The sequence below is a fragment of the Lissotriton vulgaris genome, chromosome 8 (assembly GCF_964263255.1).
Source record: "Lissotriton vulgaris chromosome 8, aLisVul1.2, whole genome shotgun sequence".
Lineage (NCBI taxonomy): Eukaryota > Metazoa > Chordata > Amphibia > Caudata > Salamandridae > Lissotriton > Lissotriton vulgaris.
In genome coordinates this window covers 1,535,817,641-1,535,831,158 of record NC_141696.1, presented here as the reverse complement: position 1 = coordinate 1,535,831,158, position 13,518 = coordinate 1,535,817,641, and the positions used below count along the sequence as shown (strand labels likewise).

Sequence of the window (13,518 nt, the reverse complement as noted above, 5' to 3'; positions counted from 1 at the left end):
CTGGACAATGGAGACACAGTCGCCCTCATCCTCCTCGACCTCTCTGCAGCCTTCGACACAGTCTGCCACAGCACCCTTTTACAACGCCTCAGAAACATCGGAATCCAAGGTAAGGCACTGGAATGGATCACCTCGTTCCTCACCGGAAGAACCCAGAGAGTCCGCCTCCCACCATTCAAGTCCGAGGCCTCCGAAATCATCTGCGGCGTACCACAAGGATCCTCACTCAGTCCCACCCTCTTCAACGTATACATGAGCCCCCTCGCGGCCATCGCCCGCCAACACAACCTCAACATCATCTCTTACGCGGATGACACTCAACTGATCCTATCTCTCACCAAGGACCCCAGCACCGCTAAAACTAACCTACACGAAGGAATGAAAGAAGTCGCCGAATGGATGAAACAAAGCCGTCTGAAACTGAACTCAGACAAAACAGAAGTCCTCATCTTAGGTAAATCCCCCTCTGCATGGGACGACTCCTGGTGGCCGGAAGCCCTCGGAAATGCACCCATCCCGACAGACCACGCACGGAACCTTGGCGTCATCCTGGATTCTTCACTCTCAATGAACAGACAAGTCAGCGCCGTATCCTCTTCCTGCTTTAACATTCTTCGCATGCTCAGAAAAACATTTCGCTGGATCCCCCCCGAAACAAGGAAAACAGTCACCCACGCTCTAGTCACGAGCCGACTGGACTACGGAAACACCCTCTACGCAGGTACCACCGCGAAACTCCAGAAGAAACTACAACGAATCCAAAACGCCTCAGCCAGGCTCATATTAGACATCCCACGCAACGAACACATCTCCGGTCACCTTAAAGACCTCCACTGGCTACCCGTCAATAAGAGGATCACTTTCCGACTGCTTACCCACGCACACAAATCACTCTACGACATCGGACCAGATTGCCTCAACTCTCGACTGTCCTTCTACACCCCCTCCCGCCATCTCCGCTCTTCCAGCCAAGCCTTCGCCACTGTACCTCGCATCAACAAGACCACCATGGGAGGCAGATCCTTCTCATACCTGGCTGCCAAAACATGGAACTCACTCCCCGCTCACCTTCGCCTCACCCAGAATCACCTAGCGTTCAGAAAGCAGCTTAAAACGTGGATATTTGACAAATAATCCACCTCCCCTTCCTAAGCGCCTTGAAACCCTCTGGGTATGTAGTGCGCTATATAAATGTTCTGACTTGACTTGACTTGACTTGGGTAAAATACATTCCTCCGGCTTTGTTTTTTATCTCCTAGTTTTAAAATGTTGGCATGTGTTCAACATATTGTTTAATGTGTATGTTTTTGTGGCTGCAAGGGTGTGTAAGAAACAGTGTGTCCAAGAGTTAGACACTGGGAACCATGGATGAAGGTTTTTTTTCTGTTTGTATTGCTTCCTTGTGTGACTTTTTAACTTGTACATTTGCATTTTTTTCTGTTTGTATCTTTTATGTAATGCATGTAATCCAAAGTGCTTATGTATCGCAGCTGGTTCTTATATAAAGCCCTCTGACACCTTCGGGTAATGTTCGCGCTATATAAAATCGCATGAAATTAAATAAAAATAAAATAAAAAAGAAACAGCAGGTACCGCTCACCCAAACCAATCTAGTGTCTCTCTACTGCGCATGTCAGCGAAGCTGCGGCCCGTTCTGAGCAACCAGGAGCGACACCGTCCTGCGCATGCGCACTACCAGTGACACTAACCTACTCAGTCAGATTCTATTCCGCGTCTGCGCAGTAACGGAGTCACTCTTCCGCGCCTGCGCAATAGATCTAGCCCCCACCTTTCTGCACAAACCGAGGGTAAAGGTATCTGTCCTCCCCTAGGTTGTGTATTTTTGTTGCGGTGCTTGCACTGGGGGTCGAGAAGTTTAACTTCAGCCTCAGCCTGGTTAAGGAGCAATCGGTACATTTCTAACTTGCAAGGAAAAGTCTTGCCCCCGTCAGCTGGAAAAAGTGAGTAATGCCCCGCACAGATGTTCTTCATGCAGTGTTTATTGAAACAGAGGGGACGCTAGAGGTGGGAACATGTAAAAGCTGCAATCAAATACAAAACACTAGTAATTATCACACAAATGCGGAATGCAAGTGGATGTATTATTCTAAAATTCCCCCATTTTTTAATGGCACTCAGTTTTTCTGAAGGGTGGAGGGTGAATCAGCCTGGCCAGTTTCGAGCGTGTGAACTTTATTATCTTATATGTTGCAAAAATACACCTGATCTTTTTCAAAGACCTGTGTAATGTTTATTTAACATCAAGAAGGTAATCTTATATTGTTTGTGTTAGCCTATGAATAATTGGATCTTGCACAAAAGGCTTACGAAGATGCTTTAAACGGAGTTTCATTAGAATTCTGCCAATGGGGGGGAAAATATTCAGCTTGCTACAGTTTGCGCTAAAAACCAGCGCGAACCACACCATGAGTCGCGCAAACGGCGTCATGTGTTGCGCAAGAGCGCGCGGCCATTCAAGCTAATTTTGTTGCCGCTCGAGTAGAAGAAAATCTACCGCACACGAACGGCAGCATTAGAAAATTGCGTTAGGGGGCGGTAAATCTTTCTCATCAGGTTGCATGTTTGTGGAGCAGCATGGGAGAAAAATTCTGCCACGCAGCAATTTGCGAAACGTGGCCTGAACTCTGTGTTAAAGAGTAAGACAGAGTGGCCAAAATTCCACCCGTTCCGTAAGCAGGACGGAACATTCCGCCCACCTCTAGTTTTTACAGTGGTAATTGATGACAGCAGCTCAGCTGCTCTGTTCCTGTAACAGAGAGAGAGATGATGCATGTCAACAGCATGAAAACTGAACTCTTGAGTTTGAGGCACTGGCCTTCTATGTCTTGAAAAAGTCTGCACAGGAGATAGGAGAGTAGAGATAGGAAGAGAACCACTGCTGGGGAGAGGGGTTCGGTACTACTTACAGAAGGAAGTCAAAGGCATATAATAGTATTAACAAATAAGTTAGGGGGAACAGTAATAATTGGATAGTAGGAAGAGGCAGGACATTGTACAGAAGTATGGAAGGATAGGTACTTTAGGGGGTCGCAATAGAGAACAACACACATTGATAGAAGGACCATCTGACAGAGAGAAGGAGTTGAATTAATGGACAGTGCAGGTAATTGGCAACATAAGCAGGCACATACAGCAGAAATAAGAGCGGGTAGAGTAGCAGAGTACCTGCCACACAGCACACAATTTCTCCCAGATGCGTGATGGTGCACACAGTGCATGATAAGTAATTCTAGTTTATCCACAAAAAGAGTGACAGAAATAGCAAAGGTTGGGTATGGCATAATAAAAGTACATACTGCAGGCTGCTGGTGGCAAACAAGACATTCCCTTGTGGCCCCCAGACTTTCCTTTATGGAAAAGTGGCAAACTGCAGCAGAGAAATAAAGCAAGTTGCTCAATTCCCTTTTTTTTTTTATGTTGCTGCTAACCAATCAACATTGTTTTGTGATGTTGGGCTTTTCTTATATAGTCAGTTGAGCTTGTTTTACGAGCTGAGCTGCACTGCTCATAGAACAAGCTAGACTATAGCCCTGCCAAGTACCACGCATCAGGAGTTGGATTAATGTATTCTAGTGCTGGTGTCCGCATCACTGCACTAAAATAGTCACAGTCGAGTCAGTAAAGCATTATCTGGTCTGTCTGCAGGCTTGGGAACTCTTTGGTATGGTTACCTAGCAAAGTCAACTTTGTTTCAGCTAAAATGATTGTGCTCCCTCTGTTTGCCCAGCCGGCTTTTCTGAGACGTGTGGATGATCCGGCGCGGGCGGGGTAGCTATATTCTGAATCTATGAGGGGCGGGTCTTAGTTTGCTGGGCGCACACACTAATTCAAATGCAAAAAGAACAATTGATGAGCAGAATGCAGAACAATGTCATACATTCACCCTAGTTCAGAGATCTGGGCCTAAATCCATCGTTTTTTGGCTCCCCATTCCATTCCAGTTTGAACCCAGCCATATGCAAATCAGTCTTTACCCTGTGCCCAATGAGAACAGTCCAGCCTAAACTCCCAGGCCAGGTCCTCCATGGACTGGAAACAGGCCTCCTAAGACCGGTTTTGGGGTTTCACCCCTCATCAGCCAGGATGGCTTGACTCCAGCGGCATGGAGAGCACGGTACCCACGTTTAAGCATACCCGTTCCACTCGGGGTGACAAATGCAAAAAGTACAGTTGATGGACAGAACGCAGAGCAATGTCATACATTCACCCCATTACAGCGATCTGGGCCTAAATCCATCGTTTTTTTTGCTCCATGCAATATTGTTTTGTGATTTTGTGCTTTTTTTTATATAGTCAGGTAAGCTTGTTTTACTAGCTGTTTCTCCCTGCTCATAGAACAAGCTAGACTATAGCCATGCTCCATCTCAGATATCTCAGTTTTTAAGAAACATCTGAAAACTTGGCTTTTCAAAACTTAGCAGTGCTTTCTGTTTTTTCCCCTAACTGCTTATCTGTCTCAGCGCCGAGACACTTTTTCTGAATAGCCGTTTTGAGCTATAATTAAATTTTTTTCATTCGTTCAATATGGACTTCATTGCTTATTTCTGCTGGTGCGAAAGTGTCACTCATTTTGTTAAACATTGGGCAGTAGAATGTTATTCATAATTACACTAAAACTATGGAAATCTCACACACAAGCAGTCTGAAAACATGGCAGCTATGTACATACCACTTACAGCCTACCTCATTTCCTATAGGGATAAAAGTTAAACTTCACCCCAACTTGTTTACCTTGGATTCTGACTTGATTTTGCTTGTAAGAAACGATCACTCATAGTCGTTGAAATGTCACTCATAATTGGACTGAAATGTCACACATATCAATTTGAAACCTTGGCAGAAATGAGTCTATAGAAACAATGCGTAAAATGAAAGAAACGATGTAACAAGGGTCAGTGTAAATGATATATTCATACTGATCTAGAGGCATTATTTCATTTGGGAGAGGATATTCTTGTTCATATTGCAGGAATGCTTGTGTTTTTAGACTAGGGCCATATCTGTATTCTACATCCGTTGCAGTGAGAGAATTAGCCCATTGTATCCATCTTGGATGTAAGGTTTTAACATTAGGAATGTTTGCCTTTGTAGCAGCCTCTAATGCTGTTACCGGAGTTACAACACTTGTTTGTTTCCCTGATCCAGTGCTCTTTCTCTTACTACAGCTGTCTGTACAGCTGTCAGAATTTTTTCTGTAGAAGCAAAATACATTTCAGGGTTTGTGTACAAGTGTGATTTGTTAGATATAGGTTCAGTTTCTCCTTCATTGAAGGTTAGGTAAGTGTACCCAAATTGAACCGCTATAACACGGATCACCAGGTTGGGGACATTTACGCATGTCTGCAAGTGTTTTGAAGCTATCATGTCAGCTTGTAGAGAATAAAGGATATCTGTGTGTTCCTGTGTCCAGTGGCTAACTGAACAGCATTGGCATAGCCAATAGGTCTCGCCTTTGGGACCTTACAAGTGCTTAGCCATGTAACAGTTAATGTTGTTGCACCAAGGATATTGTGCTGCATAACTAAACTCTTATAAGGTCCCAAAGGCGAGACCTATTGGCTATCTCAATGCTTGTTTTACAAAGTAACCATTGGGATAAGTGTGGAATGTTTATGTCTTGGAGGTGCCAGGGCTAGGAGTAAGTGATGTAATCAGAAAAACTGCGATGGCTATGCGTGTTTTTTGTTCGGTCATGCCATAGATCGAAGTGAGCTGAGGGAAGGGGACCAGCGTTACCAAGCTTTATTATTTTTTTTTTCAGTTTGAAAAGCTTTATTGAATAAATAAAGACAATGTAAAACATCAGTACAACTGCAAAAAGATAAAATACAGTATAAGAAGAAACAAGAGTAAACCTTGCGTGTATAAGTAAAAACCTCAAAGAGGTAAAGAATATACCAAGGGAAAATGCTTTTATAACTTTTAGAATTTTGGGGAGGGAAAAGAAAGAAGAAAAAGGAAAAGAGAAGGAGGGGAAAGAGGAAAGGGAGGGGAAAGAGACATCAATAATAGAGCAATAATAAAGCTAATACATAATATAATTATATTAATAGTATGCAAAAAATAAAAAACATCATATAGCAGATAAATTAATATGAAGCTAAATGGCACATCTGGATAGGTAATCTGTTAAAGGGGACCATAATAAATCACGTTTAATCAAAAGTGAGGTAGAAGAGGCACATGCACGATCTAATCTATGGTGATGACAAATTAAATTCCACCATGCAGCATAATCGACATTCTTGGTATCTTTCCAATTAGTAGTAATGATTTGAAAAGCGATAGCAATACATAAGTCAATGAATTTGCGAGTAAAAGGTGGAACATCCCAGACTGGAGCTAAACCACCCAGAAAAATTTGAGAAATATCAAAGGGTATATTATTAGATAAAATTTTGTTCAGAAAAGACCAAATTCGTGACCATAACAGTTGTACCTTAGGGCATAAAAAGAACATATATTTAAAATCACTCGTAATACAGGAACAGGACCAACATTTTTTGGAATCTATTAGTTTAAATTTAAAAAGATCACAAGGGGTGTAGAACAATCTATTGTAAAAATAGTACAAGGTCTGCGTGGTACTAGCGGAGCGGGAAGTTGAATGGAGTTTAGACCAAATTGAGTCCCAGGTGGACTCGAGGAAGGTATGGCCGAGGTCTAATTCCCAAGAAAGTTCGAGTTTTGTTTAGGTGAGGGAGAAAGTAATTTATAAATGGCTGAGGCTTTGAAGGGAATGTGAAAGTTAGGGGGAGAAGATAAGAGAGGAGGAGTGCAGGAAGTGGGTGCATCCTGTATGATAGTGGAGTGTAGAGAAGGAGTAAGTGTGAGAAACTGTGAAGAGTATTTATTAGAGATACCAAAGGAATCACAAAGTACCTGAAAAGGCGCTAGAGAATTATTAAGAAGAAGATGACTATAAGTAAGGATTCCTTTATCAATCCATTCCTTCAAAAAAAGGGCACGGTTGCGAAATTTAAGAGATTTATTATACCACAATGGGGTATTCAAGTGAAGAGTAGAGGACGAGGAAAAGGAGCGGAAAAGAGCAAGTACAAGGGCTTTTGAATGTTTGAAAATAGGCGAAGAAAATTTTGAAGGAGGCTGAGTAAGGTTAGAAGCGGTGAGAAGAGAGAAAGGGGAGATTTGTGCTGATTCTAAAGAGCTCCAGGACGTAATAAGCGGCAGAGGAGAGTCAAGTAAAAAAGACCAGATTTGCTTAAGGGAAAATGCAGAATGAAAGCGTGAAATGTTTGGAAAGTTGACACCACCGAGATGTTTAGGCTGTTGAAGACGGGATAAAGCAACTCTGGCTTTACGATTATTCCATAAAAATTTAGAGAAGAGACTGTTGATGGACTTAAAGAAGAAATGAGGAAGGGGAATGGGAAGCATAGAGAGATAGAAATTCACAATGGGAAGAAGCATCATTTTAATAGTAGAGAGACGACCCCACCAAGAGAGAAAAAGAGGAGACCAGCGATCAATAAGTGAAGAGAGTTTTTTAAGAATATCAGAATGATTGATTCTAACAGTCTCTCTAGTGGAGTTAGCATAAAGAACACCAAGACACTTGATATGGCTAGATGTCCATTGGAAAACCAGAACCATGAAACATGTGTGGGAGACAAAATTTATTGAGAGGGAGAACTTCTGTTTTGTCGATGTTCAATTTATATCCAGAAACAGAGGAATAGTCATGTAGCAAAGAAAAAAAAGCGGGAAGGGAGACCGAAGGGTTAGAAATGTAAAGCAAAATATCATCTGCATAGGCAGTGAATTTAATTTCCACATCCTTAAAAATGAAACCAGAATAAGAAGAGGATTGACGAATCTTCACGAGGAAGGGTTCCAACGCCAAAATGAAAAGAAGAGGGGAAAGAGGACAACCCTGTCTGGTACCTCTATGAAGGGGAAAATATTTGGACTGCATACCGTTGATCCAGATGGAGGTAGATGGAGCAGAATAAGCTTTATTATTTTGATCAAAACAGTTACCATACTTATTTCAAAAAACGACTGACTGTTCCTGAATGGTTATGTTGCAGCAAGTTGAAAGGGGAGAAGAAGGGCCCCCTCCATGTAAAATAGTAGAGCAAGCTAAAGATTAAACAAGCCTTCTCTCCAAGATGCATGCTACCTGAAACAAATGTAAATGTGTGCAATCTATTAATCTGCAAATCTAAAGACTGCCTGGGAGCCAGTATAGACTTTAATTGATAGATTCTGAAACATGTCCTTTTAACCAATGGAAACCAATAGGTAGGGTTTGCATTAGGTACAATCTGTGTATTACTAAAAACATAAGTTTTGAAAGCACTGTAAACATTTAAACAACATTTTTTTGCACATTTAGTGAAATCCTATTTACTCTGTGAGCAACTGATCGTACTGTATGTAGTCATTTTTGTTATCTGTAATGATTTACTTTTTTCACAGTGCTTTGACTCACTTGCTTGGGCCTCAATGCACTCTAACTACATATCACTGTTTCCCCAGTGCACCGACCAGGATTCAAATCGGTGACCCTCCATTTACACTCACAGACATCTGAAGTGATTGCATTGACCAACCGAGCAGCCCTATCAAAAAATACATTCACTCCAGTCTTTTCAGGCTCGTGCCTCAGGACTGTTTTTTTCAGCCAGCTCGTGACGCAGGGCTCTGAAAGGGCACCCCTCTGACAGCCTCCCCACGAAGAGAAGTCTGCTTGTGGCGCAGGCCCCATAAAGGGCACCCCTGTGACAGCATTCACTGGAAGGAGAGTCAGCTAGTTTGCGCAGTTCCCCCCGAAAGGGCACCCCGGTAACAGCATTCCATCAAGGGGAAGTCCGCTCGGGGCGCCAGACCCCGAAAGAGCGCCCCTGTGACAGCATTCACTAGAAGGGAAGTCCGCTCGTTATGCTTGCCCCCCGAGTTCAAGCACACAATACATTTTCCAACCTTTTGCGAAGCAGAGATTAAGCCCATTAGGGCCGGCTGCAAGGATGTAAATAGAACATCAAAGACATGGGCATTGGCGGCGGAGAACAGGAGCCAAGTTATCGATTTATGGCACTTCAGATCTGGACGATTTCAATGAGTGGAACACAATAAAAAACAAGCATGTAGAAACCAGCATTGGCCGTGCAGCCGCGAAAGTGAAAGTGATCGCGTGCTGCGAGCGATGCACATAATGAACATGACGGGGAAAGCCAGATGGCGCCTCTGCTCGTAAGCGCGCCAGCGTGCGAAAAAGCAAGCTTGAGGCCAGCAAAAACGTGTGGTAGCATTTTCTGAAGCCCACTTACTAAAAGTCTCGCCAGAGTAGCGCATGGGCAGGCTCAGGCGAGACCTAAAAATCAGGTCTGATGAAGTCGTAGAAAGATTTAGGAGGTTGGAGCAGCGCACACTTTTCTAAAAAGTTCGCTTCCAGGCTTTTCCTTTCACTTGAAAGCTCGTATCCCAAAAATAGGACATTGAGGTGGGCTATTTTTAAATTTGAATTTAAAGCCCTCAGAGTCAAACCCAAAAATTATGTTGCTCACCCTGGTCAAGTGATCCTGTAAATCATCATCCGTCAGATAAATATCATCTACATAGGAAAATGCATCTTCATCCAAATTCTGAAGTAACTCTGTTACCCTAGTGGAAAACAACCCAGGGCTATTCTTATACCCTTGGGGGAGTCGACAAAATTGACGTTAAGAACCGAACCCTGAGAATGGGGTCAAATATCTGCTTTCAGGTGCTATATTTTGGCAGAAAAATCAATTTGTGATATCTAGTGTTGTTTTGTATTTTTCCGTACAATGTTATTCATTAATGCGGCACTGTTTGTATTCTGTACTGCAAATGTTTTTGTGCATGTGTTCAGATGTCTGTAGTCTGAAACTAGACGGTATGAATTATCGGGTTTCATTACGGGAAACAAAGGATTATTTATTGAGGAGGTGCTAGTTTCTATTGCACCCTGGAATTCAAGTTGATCTAAGTTCTCCCTGACCTGTTTGTTTTGCTTCTTGTTTTATTGTGGAGTTGGAGTAGTTTTTACTGGGATTATATGGTGAGGTGACTAAGCATCCCACCCAATGTGGTTGCGATATAATGCTGGAGCCAGGGCTACCACCCACTCCTGCACGTATGTGTTTTAAGTATATTGGAACAAGGTCAGAAAAAGCTGGTAAAATAACCGTTTCTCCCTTTGGGCAATCCATAACAATTGCAGGCGCCAATCTCTTTCAGTTAAAAGGATATCATAGCTGTAAGTCAGATTCTCCCAAAAGAGATCTTTAATTTTTTCTGGAGTTGTCCCCCTCTATTTGGAGTGCTATCTCATGTAACCTATGTGGGACACTTACCCTTGTATCAGGTGTTTCCACTGTGATATGCTCATTCAACTCTGCTGTCACCAGAAATGCCATCTGGTTCTGGTAAGCTATTGTTATTCTGCTGCGCTGTCTAGCATCGTCCAAGCCCATTCCCTATTCAGAAGTTGAGTCTTCAGAATTCTGGGCATATCTAACTTTGAGACCTGCTACTTTCTTCTTTTTAAATTGAGGTTTTGATTTTTGTTTGTCTTCTTTTTTGGAGCTGTAGTCTGAAGCGTATTGAGTGTCTCTGGACTTTGTACGCTCTTCTTGTCTGTGTTCTGACCGTCCTTCCCTCTACGAGTTTTTTGGTGAACCCTGAAAGGAACGAAAGGAACATGTATCAGTATCCTGATACCTGTCATATTTTTTAATGTTATCACGATTCCTAAGGTTGTACCTCATTTCGGAGGGCTACTGTTGAGGAGACCCACCTCTGAATGGTGATCTATTCTCTCTATTCTTCTGTTTTTTATTATTATTATTACATTTCTTCTTGGAAGAATCAGGTGCTTGCTTCGTGTTATCCTTTTCCGGACCACCCATGAGTTGAGGTTTTGTTGCTCCAGTAGTGTAGTTCCTATATTCCCAATAGGCTCTGCGCATTGGAATAACATAAACAGCAGTGTAGACGTAGGACTGAGGTCATCTAGGTCTCTACTGACTATGTTAGACTTAATTAGTTTTTTGCCAGCTAGCTCAGAGGTCACTAGAAACTTTCTCGAATGTTCAGGAAAGGGTTAACCGTCCTGATTTAGACAAGAAGGGATTAGTTTCTGACAACCGCATAAACATGACAACTTTGCTCCCTCAGAATAAAGAGTGTATCTCTAGAGTCGTGTGAAAACAATAGACAGATATTTCACTCAGTAAATCATGCATGCTTAATTTCACCAGAGTGCAGAGAAATGGAGAGACGGGCGTTTTCAATTAAAGGTGTTATTTTATTGAGCAGTCTTCTTTCTCATGCAAAAGAAATGAATTGCCACAATTGCAATACTTATCATAAAGTAAAGTGCGTACAGTAAAAGTAGTATTATGAAATAATACTATAAAAGCATTGATATGGTTTCTTAGCCATATGATACTTTAAAATGGATAAAATATATACATACATAAAAATATTGACTAACAAACTCAACTGGTGCTTCTAAGATACGCCTACCCCGGTGTACCTGATCTAAGCCTAATACGTGGGAAGGAGTAAGTAAGTTGCAGTTTTAAGTTAAGTTAGGTTTTTGCCAAGTATCGGAATCAAGAATTCTCTCTAAGGTTTTAATCAGCTCCGTACCTTGGTTATAGAATGAAGGAGGTCTAGTATCTCGCTTCTCAGGACTCGATCTCCCAGCAACCCGTGAGGGTGACTTGGGAACACCGGAGCTGGATTTCTCGGCGTGAGAAAAGGCAGCTTCTCCAGCGCGTCAAAAGGGAGGGGCGGCTTCCTTCGGCTCTCGCATCAGCTGGGCTTCGGATAAGTAGATAGCCGCTCTGCTCCACACCACCGTGTGTTTGCTTAAGGCAACGTTGGTATATTTATACCTGAAAGGTGCCGGGTTTGATGTAAGGTTGGACATAAGACGTCACTAAGAACTAACAGTTCTTTCTGGACTCCAGGAGTTCTTGTGCAAATCAAAACAAAAGCAGAGGGAATTCCCGGGCTGCTGGAGACTTGGTTTGTTTAAAGAACGCGTTGTGCTTTCTAGGAGTCTATGGGAGTAGCCTTGCCGTGTTTTGGACTGCATGGGCTATTACTAAATATGGATATGATTCTTATGCCTTTATAAGGATACGATTTGTTATAACCACATAAGGGCATGAATCCGGAATATTGAATTAGGGTCCTAGATAGAAATACAACACCCACTCCACGTATTAATGTCCATCATTACTAAAAAATAAGCAATATAAAACATACGATGCATGTGTGTTTTCCAACCCACCCCAAAATACATAATTGCATTTGAAATGGTGTATGGTTTATACACGAAAAATGAGTATTGGTACTGTACGTTTTTTCAAGCAGGGTTATCATTCAGTTAAATGGATATATATATCAGCTGAATGAATTGCGAAAATTACACATGAAATGGCTCTGTATACAGAAAAGAAGGTCGAGACCATTTCATCACATATTTATACGATAATGTACATGTGCTAGAGGCTGAGGTAAAATATTGTCTCTAATGTCTCTAAAAATAGAAGCTCTGCATCTAAGAATAGTTCTACTTTAAGCAAAGTACCATGTGCCGGGAATTTTTTTCTATATATTTTTGATTTGAAAGAAAAAAAAATTCGCTTTCAGGGGAAAAAATAGTTTCAAATGTTTTCAGTTGCTTTGTTTAACAGAACTGAAGGCCAAATTCAGAGTTCAGGGAACGCTGTGTGCTTGTTGTTTTTTAAAAGTTATTCTCGTTGTTCAGGGGAGAACATCATAGGCTTGCAAAAAATTGGTCTAACACATCAGGTGAAAGTTCGACCAAGTTTGAAAATACTGAAACTGTGCAGTTCTGTGCGTGATTGCTATCATCGATGTTTGGATCAGCAATGCTCACAGAAGGTTGTACTTGTTTGGTGCTGCTTTCCTCTCGTACTTCACCGCCACCTACTCGTAGTGGTGAAGTCTCAACGAATGCCATCATCAGAATAGGTAGCCGCTGGGGACAACACGTTGCGTGAGTCGTTACTGGACAAAGCCAAAGTATCGATATCCATTGGTACTGCTGATAGTATTGTAAGACAGACGTCCAACACGCATTCTTCTCCGCATAGCAGACATCGAAGCACAGGTAAGATGCAATCCTGCCAGATTGGTCTGAATGAAAGAAACCAAGTTGTACTGAGATCTCTTAGCCGGGCTAATCCGAGGACCTTAGTGATACGGTCTTGGTAGCGTATTGCTAGTATCGTCTCTTCCATCGTTGCTGGAGTCTTGTTTGTGGATTGGCTTGCCATATCGGAGCAGAAGGAACAAAAATAGAATTCCTGCTACGAGTCCCAAAATTAAAGGTAGGCCGCCAAAGACCGAATGGACAGAATTCGGGAAGATGCCCAGAACTGTTTCAAATGGTGTTAACAGTCCCGAAAAAATTGTCTTAAATACATGTGCGATGCCACTGGTATCAGACATGTTTAAAATTTGACTTAA

General features: G+C 42.2%; 1 protein-coding gene across 2 annotated transcripts in view; it reads left to right on the top strand.

Moving 5' to 3' along the window:
- The first annotated feature begins 1,847 nt into the window (after nucleotides 1–1,847).
- Nucleotides 1,848–13,518, top strand: part of LOC147700307 (uncharacterized) — a 100,587-nt gene continuing 88,916 nt past the window's right edge. For both annotated transcript variants that reach the window (XM_086935669.1, XM_086935668.1), the window contains exon 1: nucleotides 1,848–1,961. The gene's annotated coding sequence lies outside the window, so the exon portion shown is untranslated. The remainder of the gene's footprint in view (nucleotides 1,962–13,518) is intronic.